Here is a 15,946-nt window from a genome sequence, read left to right on the forward strand (position 1 = left end):
GAGCTGGAATGAGAGCCAGGAGGCTGGAAAGGAGTGGGGTTCTGTTGGGGTAAGGGGCGGAGCATGATTTTTCAGGTGGAGGCACTCTGGATGCAGCTTATCTAGGTGTGATTGGCTGGGATAGTGAAACTGCTCCCTGGTTTCCTTCTGTCTGCTCTTTCAAACAGAGAGGAGGGAAGGAAAACAGGTTTTGAACCTCTTGTGCAAAGTTTCTAGAAGGTTGAGGAACACAGTCCATGGGTAAGGATATAGACAAGGGACACATTCTAAAGACAGCCCTAGACAGAGGGAGGATGGGCTGGCCTGAATGCAGCAAACTTCCCGTAGAGAATAAGGACTAGTGGGGCAGAGGAGAGGCCTTACGGGGTACCAGGAGCACAATACAAAATTTGATTTGCTTCTGCTGTGTCTTCAGCCCAACTTACATCCCAGCTTCTGGACCTATTAGTTGGTACATTTACATGGGAGATGACAATAAATATTTGAGCTGTAGGAAGTGGAGGTACAGATCTCCATTGGCCATCCAAACCACCCTCAGCTGACATCTCCTCTTCAAGGACCTTCCAAATGTCCAGGACCAATGTAGAGGGGGGATTATGGGGGATGCTACAATTACAAGGAACAGGGAACTGGCAGGTGAGCATGTGTATTAAGAGCCTGGACTCTGCAATTAGATTCCCTGTCCTCATACCCACTCTACCACTTAGTGTCTGGGTAGCTCTAGACAAGTCTAAACAGCCTTCCTATGCCTCAGTTTCCACACCTATAAAATGGGGATAATAATACCCTGTGCTACTAGAAGGGTCAAGTGAGCTAAAATATATGTAAAGTGCTTAGAACCATGCCTGGTACACAGTAAGTGCTACATAAACTATGTTTACAGGCTATTAGTAGGATGGTGACATTCCTCTGGAATGATGAAGGAGGTGGAAGGGGAGACTGTAAAACAGGTGTCAAAGTCCTAAGTGAATTAAGTTATCAGGAAATTCGTAAAGAACAGTGAGCTCGGTAACATGAATCTCAAAGGAAGAGGATTTTTTTTCCCCCTCAGAGGGTGAAAGAAAAGTAGGCTAGACTTGGCCCTATCCAAAGAGGACGGTCCCCTGCTTACAGGGACATGGGAAACTCAAGTCCTTAGGATTTCAGTCGGGGCAAGGAGGTAACATTCTGTGGGGAGAGTGAGATGCAGGGGAATCGCTGGGACAGCCCAGTGAGGGAGGATCTGTTTGTGCAGAAAAGTAGGGGTGAGAAGAGCGAGAGAGAGGGGGTGATATAAAGGCCTTTCTTTGGGGGGTTGCTTCTGTGTATTAGTCAGAACTCTCAGTTGTAAGGAGAAATTCCAGCTCAAACGGACTTAAACCAAAAAGAATTAGTAACTCATACAAGTAGGAGCTCCAGGGGCCTAAAGCTGTCACAGGAGCACCATAGTTATTGTTTCATTCTCAGTGGGTTCTCCACCTAATGCAAGACTAGCCCCTCCAGGCTTAGGTCCCTACCATTTTAGTATCCCCGAAGAAAGAGCACGCTTCTCCCCTGCTCTAGTAAGTGCCCTGGAGGCTGACCTTCACTGACTTGAGTTGGGGGTAGAGGAGGGAATCAGCCTTGCTTGAACCACTTATTTCAACTAGGAGTGAGCAAATTCCAGGGGGTTACCAGAGAAAGGGGAAATGCATTTTGGACAGACTAAAACGGTATTTCTATGTTGTCAAGAAAAGCAGAAATGAGGAGCTTGGGTGATGAGCTTGCATCAAGTTTCTGGGTCAGCTCAGTCTGAGGCTCCCTGAGGGACCGGAAAACTAGGTTTGCTGTCTTTGTTCAGGTTCGAATTTGAAGAAGATGCAGCTCTAGGGCTTCTGAGCAAGCTTCTCTCAGATCACACCTCTCTCTAAGTATGAACCCTGACCGCCTATAGCTGAAGGTATGTGATGATACCACAGACTCCTGGACCACACCCAGGATCACAATCTTTTGAGGTATATCCCTGGACTCTACATTTTAAAGCAGCATCCCAGGTGATTAGGTACACTAAGATTTGATAAACTTGGCCTTGGGATCTCCAAAGGGAGGCCAACAATTAGTGAAGCTTAAAGATTGTCTAGCAAGAGAGTTGAGATGAAGACACAAAAGTGAACATGTAAGTGATATGAAATTGGGAGCTCAAAATACAATGGTAAAGAAGGAAAAGGAACAAGTACAAGTGTCGAACGGTCATTCAGTGCCAGGCCTGGAGCTGGGTATATTGCATCATTCTTCTCAACATCCCCTAGGAGATAGATTTAATTCTCATTCTACAGAGAGGATGAAGGGGAGAAAGTGCCAGCACAGTTTTCAAGCCAGCCCATCTACATGTCTTGAATTTCCTCATGCCACCAGTGACAAATATCTAACATTCCTTATACTAATTTATGAACTCTATCTATAAGGATATTTGAATAGCTTGCAGAAACTCCCTCTAGAACATCAGTTCCTATTTGGGGATTTTCAGATGCTGATTTAAACACCCCTGGAGTAGACTCCTGATTAGGTACTTAAACTGTTAACTGTTTAGATATTAAAAACTAATATACATATAAATACATTCCACAATTTCAATGCTAAGTTTTTTGTTTTTTGTTTTTGTTTTTGCAGTACGCGGGCCTCTCACTGTTGTGGCCTCTCCCGTTGCGGAGCACAGGCTCTGGACGCGCAGGCCCAGCGGCCATGGCTCACGGGCCCAGCCGCTCCGCGGCATGTGGGATCTTCCCAGACCGGGGCACGAACCCGTGTCCCCTGCATCGGCAGGAGGACCCTCAACCACTGTGCCACCAGGGAAGCCCAATGCTAAGTATTTTAATGTAAGCTTCAGTATAATAACCCCTGTGAGTAGCCTGCACACCACTGCTCTTTACATCCCTTCATCTGGTGCAACTGCCCCCCTCCCTGCCCTCTCAAACCCTTTCACTGTGTACCTTGCTGAAACTAGCTGGATTCAGCAGCACCGATATATTGTTAGCCTCTTTTACCTTACCTGAAACTTCTGTTCTTCTCAAGTGTGGGCTCCATGTACACCAGGGCCCAGGAAGTCAGGCAAACCCCTCCTCTTGCTGCTTCCAGGTTCCTTCTCCTTTTCCAAGAAGCCCATGGATGGCTCTATTTAAAAAAAAAAAAAAAAGGTAAGAAGGAAGAAACTTGACCCTCACCTCACACCATACAACAAAATAACTCAAAATTTACTATACAACTTCTAGAAGAAGATGTTGGAAATAAACCTTTGCAACCTTGGGGCAAATATTTCTTAGGACACTGAAATCGCTAACTATAAAAGAAAAACCTAATAAATTTCACTTCATTAAAATTTGAAACCTCTACTCTTTGAAAAACAATGTTAAACAGCTGGTAAAAACATGGCAATAACTGGAACACACACTTCTCAAAAGAAGATATCTGAGTGACCAATAAGTATGCAAACAGAAAAATGCTCAACATCATTAGGCATCAGGGAATTTCAAAACTGCAGTGAGATACCACTTTGTACCCACTAGACTGGTAAAATTAAAAAGACTGGTAACACCAAATGGTGGTGAGATTGTACATTGACTGGAAGTAATTTTGATACATTGCTGATAGGAGTGTAAAACTGGAAAACAATTTGGTAAATTTGTTTTGTTTTCCTTTTTTTCTTTTTTTTTAAAGTAAAGTTAAACATACATTTAACATATGGTCCAGTAATTCCACTTCTAGATATTTACCCAAAGGAAATTAAAACACAAATCCACACAAAGACTTACATATGAATGTTCATAGCAACTTTATTCACAGTAGCCCCAAACTAAACCCAAATGTTCATCAACAGGTGAAAACTATTACTAATACCACTAATGGAAGTGATATATCCAGATGATAGAATACTTCTGAGCAGCAAAGAAAACTACTATATATACAATAAAATGGATGAATATCAAAAATACTGTGCTGAGTTGGAAGAAACCAGACAGAAAAAGACTACATACTGCAAAAATCTATTCATATGAAGTTCTAGAACAGGTAAGACTAATCTATAGCGACAGAAAGCAAATCAGCAGTTTCATGATGCTGGGGTGGGGGGATTGCCGAGAGGCATAGGGAAACTTTTTGGTGATTATATAGATCTACACATTTTTTACAATTCATGGAACCATGCACTAAAGATGGGTACATTTTATTTATTATGGGTGCAAACTATATCCGCAATAAAGTTGATTTAAACAGCTAAACTGTAGTCTCTGAATAATCCTTTCTGGTCACAGAAGCCATCCTTAAGACAGTAAAATACTCACAAAGCAATAGAGATAGGATAAATTGAAGCATTTAGGCAGTGCTCTAATTTGGACCACGTAAGTTGTAAGCATGGCTAACCAAGACAGTGCATGCAAAAGTAGATATCCTTTTATATGAAGTAGCCTTCATATAGGATATAAGATGTTAAACATATACAATCTAATTGGTGTGACATACCCTACTTACTCTAAATCCAGAGACATGGAGAACCACTGAGGAAAAAATACAAGTAAAACCTGGTGGACTCTTTATAAAGGGCCACCTTGGGAGAGTCTGAGCCATCCACAGTGAAGAAAGCGCATAGTTAAGAAAGGTAGGGTAAGACTCCTCACACCCCCAAATGAGGTAAAAAACAAGGATGTCCACTCTCACCACATCTAGTCACCATTGTACTGCAGGTTCTAGCCGGAGAAATTAGGCAAGAAAAAAAAAAAGCATCCAGATTGGAAAGGAAGAACTGAAGCTATCTCTATTTGCAAATGACATGATCTTGTGTACAGAAAATCCTAAAGATCCTAAAAACTATTAGAATAAGCAAGTTCAGCAAGGATTCAGGATATAGGCTCAGTATATAAAATTTAAAAAGAATGAATTACTTGGACATAATTTAATAAGAAGTGTGACACTTGTACAGTGAAAACTGCAAGACCTCATTGAAAGAAATTAAAGAGTGAAACAAATGAAAAGACATCCCATGTTCATGGATTGGAAGACAATATTATTAAGATGTCAATACTTCCCAATTGATCTACAGATTGAGTACAATCCCTATCAAAATTCCAACTGCGCTTTTTGGCTGAAGTTGACAAGCTGATCCTAAAATTTATATGGAAATGCAAAGGAAACACAGAATAGTTAAAAGAATCTTGAAAAACAAGAGCAAAGTTGGAGGACTCACACTTTCTAATTTTAAAACTTACTACAAAAGCTACAGTATTCAAAACAGTGTGGTACTAGCATAAGGATAGACATATAGATCAGTAGGACAAAATTGAGAGTCCAGAAATAAACCCATAAATGTATGGTCAACTGACTTTCAACAAGGGTGCACGACCATTATGGGGAAAGGACAGTATCTTCAGCAAATGGTGCTGGGACAATTGGATATCCACATGCAAAAGAATGAGATTGGACCCATACCTTATACCATTGACAAAAATGAACTCAAAATGGATCAGAGACCTAAATGTAAGAGCTAAAACTATTAAACTCTTAGAGGAAAACATAGGTATACATTTCTGTGACCTTGGAGTAGGCAATGATTTCTTAGAGTGGGGTGGGGCAGCAGTGAGGCTCAGATATTGGGGGAGAAAAAAAAAGATAAATGCCTACCCTATTTTCTTTTTAACATACATTCCTTCTTTTTCTCATCTAGTGGCCTGTGAGTTGGGAACCAGGCATGATAATATAATTCCCTTTGCCAGTTTGACTGGTTCAAGAACCCAGGTCTAAGCCAGTTAGCAGAGGGAATCTGCTTGACCACCAGGGTCGTTTCAGGATTGGGAATGTGACCCAATCTGGGCTAAGGAGATGAGAGGAAAGTTTGCTAGAAGATTCTGGGGAAAGTTACATTATTCCTGAGATCTGCATTAAGCAATGATCTCATTTTCCCTCCAGATACTGTTTTTTGTAGTCTTGAGGCCTGGAAATTCTGAGCCATCTTGCTTCCAGCCTGAGATGAAGAACATGGGGAGAAAACAGGGCAGAAAGCATCATGGTAACTGCCGAGGAGAGGGCTAGAACCACTGGATGAAATCCCTCCCCACCACCGACACCTCTCCTGCATCTGGACATTCAGTCATGTGCATCAATACATTTTTGTCTGGCTTAAGCAACTTCAAGTTGGATGTCTAGCACTTATAGCCAAAAACAACCCGACTGGGGAAAAGATTCATGAATATGTGAGCCATTTTTGTAAGCTTATCATCTGCTGAATTCTGAGAGTTTAGTATAATGTGGTTTTTTCTTTCTTTTTTTTTTTTAGTATAATGTGTTTTGATTGAACTAGGAATTGTTGCTCTTATGAAATTGTGAGGCAAAGATGAGATTTAAATTAATGCAACATAAACAACTAGAGATCTGCTTCATTAGGCCAGGGAAAGAAGTAGTTTATGATTATTGCCAGATTCTTGCTCTTTCTGCATGAATGCCCCAAGAGGATGAGCCAGCCTCTCAGGGAGAGAGATACATTTAAATTCCTGGAAAGGCCTCCGGGACAAACATAAATAGTATTTTAGAAAACATTACCCTCCCTCCTTCTTCTTTCTTCATGGAGGAGACATCTGCTGCTTTGGCCTGCCTAGCAACCCTCCCCATTTCTTTGGGTAATGACACCCTGCTCTTGCTCTGGATAACTCTCTCTCATTCATTCCCTGTAATCCTGTTAGGACCTGCCCCTACCACTAGGCCCAAGGGTGCCAGCTGACTTCAGGCCAATCAAACTCTCTTAGAAGAGCTCAGCTCTCAAGGGGAGTGATGCAAAAGGGAAAATCATTGGAGTCATTCCTAAAGGGATTCCCCTTGGGTCCCTCCTCCTGAGATCCCTGGAAATGCCTGACTCCTGTCCTTCTTGAGGCTTGATTCTGGAGGCCTCCCCATTTGCTTAAGGTAGCCAGTGTGAATCTCTCTGGCAGGCTGACCCTCTCCACCCAATCAATCCTTGAACACAACCCAGCCTTCGTTTAGGAGTTACCCTTTTAATTTTTACGAGGCATGGGTAAATATAAGCCTGTTTATAACAACTTCGATCATATGCCTAAATTATCAGGTAATCAATTATTAACAAAATCTTTACTGGGAACTAAAGTATTAGAAATTCAAGTAGTTTTATGATTAAAGGAACATATATAGCACTTACTGTGTCCAAGGCGTTGTTTATCTGTTTAATCGTCATTATAATCAAGTGATGTAAATACCATCATTATCCCCATTTTACAGATTTTGAAACTGGAGCACAGAAAATTTAAGTAATGTGCTCAAGGTTACACAGCTAGTAAATGTAGAACTGCAATTCAAACTCTAACAGTCTGACTCCAGTCCGTCCACTGTGTAAACTCTGGCATCAATAGAATGCTGAGACTTTAACTACAAAATCAACCTCTAATGAATAACATTAGTAATATGCAAAAGCATCTTAATGCTAGAATGTCTTCCAGTCCAGAAGCAAGAGAGAGAAACAGAGTTGGCTGAAGCCCCTAGGTTCCGACTCTCAATTTTGGAGCCAAATGAAAACTACTTAGGGTTTCCAGGGAAAAAAATCCTCATCTAATTAGTTAGCAAGCACAAACTAAGTCCAAACACCTGCTACTGTTTTTCTTTCATTGTTGCCAGGTGCTCCATAAGCAGCCTTGGATCAATAAGTAATTATAACAGAAGCTGAGTATAACTAATTACATAATTTTAACTTATTAAGTTTATCTCCATTAAAATGCCCCATAAAACTGGGATATTTTAAAGGCTGTTATAGAAAAGGGGAGACTATATGATTAAAGCCTGTTTCACATTTGACTCAGCTGTGAGTCATCTCTTCCCCAGTGTGAATTCTCTCATCTCACTATTATTAACTCTTGTAAATATCTGTGGTTATTCACACAGTCTTTCAACTAAGTGTTGAGCACCTGCTAGGTGCCCAGCACTGTCCCAGGCACTGGCATCATGGTGGTGAGCAAGCAGACGAAAATCCTTGCCCTCATGGTACTGGTGTTCTAGTGGGAGTTGTAATTTTCCAGCTGCACCGTTGAAAAAGCCTGAATTTCTCCCAGCTCCTGTTTCCATTACTATAATGAATGAAAGAATGAGTTCATCTGAGGGCTGTGCCTAGTCTGTGCAACGTCAGCTGGCCTGGTCCTTCCAGAGGTGTCCAAGGAAGGACACTGAGGCTAAAGGCTGCCTGGCAGAGGCAGTCATATCTGCCAGGAGATAATGATGATTCATTATTGTGCGCCCAGGATTTTAGATGAATAAACCACGCACTTTGAATTTCTTTTTTTTTTTGCGGTACGCGGGCCTCTCACTGTTGTGGCCTCTCCCGCTGTGGAGCGCAGGCTCAGCGGCCATGGCTCACAGGCCCAGCCGCTCCGCAGCATGTGGGATCTTCCCGGACCGGGGCACGAACCCGCGTCCCCCGCATCGGCAGGCGGACTCTCAACCACTGCGCCACCAGGGAAGCCCCCACTTTGAATTTTTGAACACAATTCTCACAACAACCTAAGATCTAAACATAGTAGCATTTAGACCGCTGCCTTAGGCTCATGCTCTCTTCTTTTGGCCCCCTTCCCTTCACCCCACATCTTGGACGTGAACTTCTTGCCTGAGGACTGTGAAGACTAACTCGTCTGAAAACGGAAAACCAAGAACCAACAGATTCTTCCCAAATACCAAAACAGCCTGTTATTTCAGAGGAGTTAATTTCAGAAGGACAACAGATCAAGCTTGAAAAAACTTACATGGATCCTACTGGTAAAATAGGCACTTGGGAGACTGTGAAGCAGACAGCCAGGAAAGGACAGTCGCAGTTTTCCCTGAGCTGCAAAGAAGTCTTCATTATAAGTGCATCGTCCTGGCGAAGGAAGCAGTTCCGACGACCAATGGGAGGCTAATGCCTAGAATTGTCTGCAGGTGTCACAGATGGTAATGAAAGCCCAGAAGCAGCTGCTCTTCGGGAGCTTGAGGTAGAAACTGGCTCTAAAGGTGATGGAATGTTACTCAGCCATAGAAAAGAATGAAATAATGCCATTTGCAGCAACATGGATGGACCTAGAGAATATCATACTAAGTGATGTAAGTCAGACAGAGAAAGACAAATATCAATATGATATCATTTATATGTGGAATCTAAAGAAAAATGATACAAATGAACTTATTTACAAAACAGAAACAGACACACAGACTGAAAACAAACTTGTGCTTACCAAAGGGGAAACATGGTGGGGGAAGAGGGATAAATTAGGAGTTTGGGAATAACATATACACATTACTATATACAAAATAGGTAATCAACAAGGACCAACTGTATAGCACAGGGAACTCTACTCAATATTCAATATTCTGTAATAACCTATATGGGACAGAATTTGAAAAAGAATGGATATATGTATATGCATAACTGAATCACTTAGCTGTACACCTGAAACTAACACAACACTGTAAATCAACTATACTCCAATATAAAATAAAAATTAAATTAAAAAGAATTCCACAGACTGGGTAGCTTGTAAACAACAGAAATTTCTTTCTCATAGTTCTGGAGGCTGGAAGTCCAAGATCAGGGTGCAGACACAGTCGGGTGAGGGACCTCTTCTGGGCTGCAGACTTCTTTGTGTCCTCACATGGCAGAAGAAAGCTCTGTGGGATCTCTTTTTATTAGACCATTAATCCCTTTGATGAGGGCCCCACCATCAGGACACAATCACCCCCCAAAGGCCCTATCTCCTAATAACATTACCTTTGGGGGTTAGGATTTCAACATATGAACTGGGGGTGTGCGGGGGCGGCCGGAGCAGACATTCAGACCACAGCAATGGCTCTCTAGATTTGTAAATCATTATGTATAAAAAGATAGTTGAAACAAAGTTTATTTGCCTTTATATAAACATGTGGCATAGAGAGATGTATGCAATGGAGCGAGATCATACATATTAAACATACCTTAATTAACTCAAAGATGCATATTTTTTTCACTGAAATTAGTGTATGTCTTAGAACTGAAGCATATCCCATACTAAGTGTCAGCATTTTTTTCTTTCTTGGTGATACATAATAACCTTACCATTGGTAGTGTCTCAGAATCAATGAAGTAAAGGGCACAAGTTCCTAGACAGGTATTGGGGTTTATACAATTTATTGAGGGTGCTCTATTCAAAAAATCCTGTAAGGGAGGGACTCAAGCATGAGAGGGACAGGGACAGAGCCAAACAAAATCCTAGGTCAGGACTAGCCTCTGGCGGATCCCTAGTAAGTGGGCTCCAGAGTGCAAGCCCCACCACAGTTTTACTCCCAAATTACTTATTGACTATGGGTTGCCTTTAGAGGGGTCATAACCACCTGGGCAAAGGGATCCCATCAGCCAAGGATAATTCTCAGGAGAAGTGGGGCAGCTGGTAGCCATTATCAGCAAATAACCACAACAACTGGGGTTTGGGGACCTCCACTTGGTGTAGGGGGTCTGGGGGGACATTACAACATCCGCTATAGGACTCCTGCTCAGTTTCATGGTTCACAGGGCCCAGAGAGTAAAAACCAGCTTCTCTCAAGAAGAATAATCATTCTCCTGTTACAGAGTGATTTTATAGGTCCTCAATAATATCCTCAGAGTAGACTCCTCACCAAAGGTCCTAGGGCTGTTTCTGCCAGGTCTCCTGAGGACAGGGCAACCAGATGCTGTCAGAAGCCACACATGCCACAGGCACAGAGCTCTTCTGATGTATGTGTGACAGACCCAGCTCCCAAGGGACTCCACAAACTGTTGATATCTGGGGTGGAGGAGGGGCAGTGGCCCAGAGGTGAAACCGTGAAGTGGGGCATATCTTCTCTGTCCCCTGCCCCACCTTTCTAGAATCTTGTCTCCCATCTTAGCATCCTTTCCTCTTACCCACTTCACCAACACTCTTCCTCTAGCTGATCTCTAACTTTAAACTGTTCTCAGGATGTTTCTTTTTATCCCCCCAAAGAACTTACCTTAAAAAAAGTGTTAAGGGGCTTCCCTGGTGGCGCAGTGGTTGAGAGTCTGCCTGCCGATGCAGGGGACGCAGGTTCGTGCCCCAGTCCGGGAAGATCCCACATGCCGCGGAGCGGCTGGGCCCGTGAGCCATGGCCACTGGGCCTGCGCGTCCGGAGCCTGTGCTCCGCAACGGGAGAGGCCACAACAGTGAGAGGCCCGCGTACCGCAAAAAAAAAAAAAAAGTTAGGAATTTGATGTCTTACCACCTGGGTATAGCCACATTTTAAAGACCACTGGGAGAGGATACTGTTTACGATAAGGAAATGAATAACTATTGGTGTAACTGAAGGCATCTGGAGTCCTTTAAATCATTCAATATGGACAAGTTCCTCATACAAACTACACACATGGGGTGACTGAATAAGAAAACAGAAAAGTTGGGAAATATCGAATTCTGCTCTCATCAGTCTAGGCTGTTACCCTTAGCTGATTCTTCCTCTCCTTTCCTGTATCTTGGCTTTCTCTGCACAAAAGGGCAGCTGGGTGGGCATTCCCATGCTCAGTCAAGGGCATAGACAAGGATGGAATAATTCCAATATATTAATTTTCCCCATTGCAGTGATAACAACAGTAACAGCAACGACACAATCAACAATTACTGTATGTTTCCTAGGTGTCAGGCCCCTTTCAATCTCCAAGCCTTGTGAAAGAAGTTGTCAGTGGACTTACTGGTTAATAAAGGTAAACCTCAATCTTGGGATCCTTTGTTACCTGGATCAGCTTGAGTACACATTAGAGCTGATCTAGAAATGAATGTGAAAATGATGAGAAAAAAATAATTTGACCAATGCATTCTTTCATAGACTTAGACTCAGCATGGGGGGGTGGGGGGGGTGGGACTCCGGATCAACTAAAGGAGATGCAGTGACAAAACAGAAGGCTAGGATCCTAAGGATACAGAGCTAAAAGGGAGCTTAGAGACCACACCATTCCAACTTTCTCATTGTACAGGTGAAAAAATTCTATCCCAGGTAAACTGCTCAAAGCCACAGAGTTCCAAGAAGATGATTGTGTGTGTGTGTGTGAGAGAGAGATGGTTATAAAGGCAGGTGTCAATGAGGAATTTGCTAGGTTTAAGTGAAGGTATCTTAATATGGAAATACAAATTTAATGATAGCTGTAGTTAAATGAAGCTAGGAATGAATAAGAATTAAGATTGGAGAAGGCATGAAGAAAAGTATGGAGGTTCCTTAAAAAACTAAAAATAGAACTACCATATGATCCAGCAATCCCACTACTGGGCATATACCCTGAGAAAACCATAATTCAAAAAGACACATGCACCCCAATGTTCACTGCAGCACTATTTACAACAGCCAGGTCATGGAAGCAACCTAGATGCCCATCAACAGACGAATGGATAAAGAAGATGTGGCACATATATACAATGGAATATTACTCTGCCATAAAAAGGAATGATACTGGGTCATTTGTAGAGACGTGGATGGACCTAGAATCTGTCATACAGAATGAAGTAAGAAAGAGAAAAACAAATACCGTATGCTAACACATATATATGGAACCTAAAAAAAAATGGTTCTGAAGAACCTAGGGGCAGGACAGGAATAAAGAGGCAGACGTAGAGAATGGACTTGAGGACACAGGGAGGGGGAAGGGTAAGCTGGGACGAAGTGAGAGAGTAGCATTGACATATATACACTACCAAATGTAAAACAGATAGCTAGTGGGAAGCAGCTGCATAGCACAGGGAGATCAGCTCGGTGCTTTGTGACCACCTAGAGGGGTGGGATTGGGAGGGTGGGAGGGAGACGCAAGAGAGAGGAGATATGGGGATATATGTATACGTATAGCTGATTCACTCTGTTATACAGCAGAAACTAACACAACAATGTAAAGCAATTATACTCCAATAAAGATGTTAAAAAAAAAAGAAAACAAAAAAGATTGGAGATGGCCTTCTAAATGGTAAGTATTCATTTGCTGAGAGTAGATTATCGATCATTCTGAGCTCATTTTCTTGAGCAGCTGGTGAGAAGGGCAAGCATCACCTCATGGAGGTGTGTTCCGGATGGCGGGTACCTGTGATTAGGGCACACATCCAATAGAACATCTTGGCAGGAAATGTGAGAATGGCAGTTTTTTTTTTTTTTTTTTTTTTTTTTTTTTTTTTGTGGTATGCGGGCCTCTCACTGTTGTGGCCTCTCCCGTTGCGGAGCACAGGCTCCGGATGCGCAGGCTCAGCAGCCATGGCTCACGGGCCCAGCCGCTCCGCGGCATATGGGATCCTCCCAGACCGGGGCACGAACCCGTATCCCCTGCATCGGCAGGCGGACTCTCAACCACTGCGCCACCAGGGAGGCCCGAGAATGGCAGTTTTTATGCCAAAACTGTTCTTTACTATTTTCAGAAGGATGTGCCTACTTCTTTATTTCTCTAGTTTTTCTTATCTGCCCAGACTTAGTCTATCAAGGATTTATGAAAGACGATGTGCAGTCCACAAGTCACCTACAAAGGTTAATTTTTGGCCCTACCCTACCCTACTGTGGTTAAATACTGTCAGATTTCTGAAAGGCCCTAAAACACTGAACATTTTAAAAAATTTGGTCTCTTTTGACGTCTCTAGGATGAAAAATCTTTATTGCATATGGTACTAGAGGCTGTTGGACCATACCAAAAAAAAGTGAAAATAAATAAATCAGTTCATATGTTCAAAGAGATTCCATTCTGGCTGGAACAGTAGAAATAAAAACATCATCGTCCTTATCCCCATCCTCACTGGAACACTTGCTGTGAACAGGTCCCATACAATCGCTTCATGGACACTATTCCATTTAATATTCACCTCGACCTTTTGGAGGTATCCATGATAGCCCAGTTTACAGATGAGAAAACTGAGCCCCAGAGAGGCCTCTGGCCCGGCAGTGGCTGAGTCATAACTGCAAATCCAGGTTTATCTGACTTTAGAGCCTGTGATTTCTTCCATCACCACACACTGCCCTCACAGGAAGGCTTGAAAGCAAAACATGGTGATTCATCGCCTACCTGAATGATAGGGACAGAACTGGCCCTAACATGGAGTAATTTGTTCTTGGCTGTGGCTACTATTTATCATGCCTGGCTTTGGATTCAGTAGACCAAGTTCTCACCCTCATAATGTGATCTGTGTGGGAGCCGACTATAGACTTGTAAAGGCTACAGAAACCAGGCAGTCTGTGACTTGTTATTATATGTGTTGAAGACAAGCTAGAGAACAATGTAGACAGCTTTGCTCCTTCTAGTTTGTAGATTATGAATGTATTAGATTTGAGCACATTATCTTTCCCTCTTCCAAACCTGCATTTCTAGGCAGGAATAGAAATGTATTCCCGGCCTTATTTGCAATCTTAGGGCTTCTTGTGTGAGTTTGGGCAGAAGTCATTCATGCCACCATTTCTCGATCTAATAGTTACCAAGCTCCTACTAAGTGCTTGGTAATGTCCTTGGTACTGCATGCACAGGGATGGAAAGCTACCACCCGTTTCCTAGGAAGCTAAGTCTCACGGGAGACAAACACAGGGTTGCTAGGTTTAGCAAATAAAAAACACAGGACACCCGGTTAAATACTACATGGAACATACTTATACTAAAAATTATCCTTTGTTTACCTGAAAGTCAAACTTTACTAGGCACCATGTATTTTATCTGGTACCCTAGGCAGATGTAAAAATCCACCACACCCCACAAAAGATGGTGGCTCTAATGGTTGTGCACACACAGCTCCACAGACACCCAAGAGAAGGAATGCTCTCCCCGTCTGGGATAGCCGAGGGAGGCTTCATATGACTGTGTGGGCCCATTTGAAGGAATGGTGTGTGTGCTGGGTGATCTTGAAGAAGATTTGACAGGCAGAGATGTGGGGAGGAAATTCCAGATGCAGGGAAAAGTACAGAGTTTGACATAATGATAATGCCTGGGGTCTGTGGGCAATGCGAGGAGGGCAAACATGAACATGAGGGCCAGATCACCAAGGGCTTTGGCAGAAAGATGAATGATTCACAACTTCATTCTGCCATCAGTAGGAAACCATCCCATCTCTACTTTTTCTTCTTATTTTTTCATATAATCAGACTTTGGCTACATTTTCACAAAATGGAAGCCATGGACCCAATTTACCCAATGAGAGGTAATTTCAGGTAGTAATTTCTGATGATTTGGGGTAGTATGGGGAATGCAGCATTAAATAGCCTTGACTCATTCTTCAGGGAGAATGTTCTTTTTGTTGTTGTTCAATTTAAAACTCTTATTTTTACGAGTACACTTAAAAAAATTAATAGGCTTTTTTTCTTAGAGTTTTAGGTTTAAGAGATATTGAGCAGAAAGTACACGGAGTTTCCATATACCCCCTCTTGATACCTTTTTTATTCTCTTTCAATACTGATCACTCAAGAAGAAGGTCTTAATTTGGTGCTATTCTATCTTTAACACCTCTCTAATAGTTGTTCATCCTGTTGGAAGAGAGAAAGAAAAGAGAGGAGGAGAGGGGAGGGGAGGGGAGAGTAAGCACTCAGCCTTTGACTGGCCACACACCAAATTTCATCATTGAATGATTTTGTTTCAATGTATTCGCTTATTAAGTTTTTTTTTGTTTTTTTTACTTCTGAGAACAATACTGGTCTTCTATTTAAGGTATGTTGACATTGACAGATGGATAAAAAATGGATAATGGATAAAGAAGATGTGGTATGTAATACATAATGGAATACTACCCAGCCATAAAAAAGAAGGAAATATTGCCATTTACAGCAACATGGATGGACCTAGAGATGATCATACCAAGTGAAGTAAGTCAGACAGAGAAAGGCAAATACCATATGATATCACTTATATGTGGAATCTAAAAAAATGATACAAACGAAGTTATTTACAAAATGGAAATAGACTCACAGACATAGAAAACAAACTTATGGTTACCAAAGGGAAAAGGGCGGGGGA

Source organism: Hyperoodon ampullatus, assembly GCF_949752795.1.
Source record: "Hyperoodon ampullatus genome assembly, chromosome: 6".
Lineage (NCBI taxonomy): Eukaryota > Metazoa > Chordata > Mammalia > Artiodactyla > Ziphiidae > Hyperoodon > Hyperoodon ampullatus.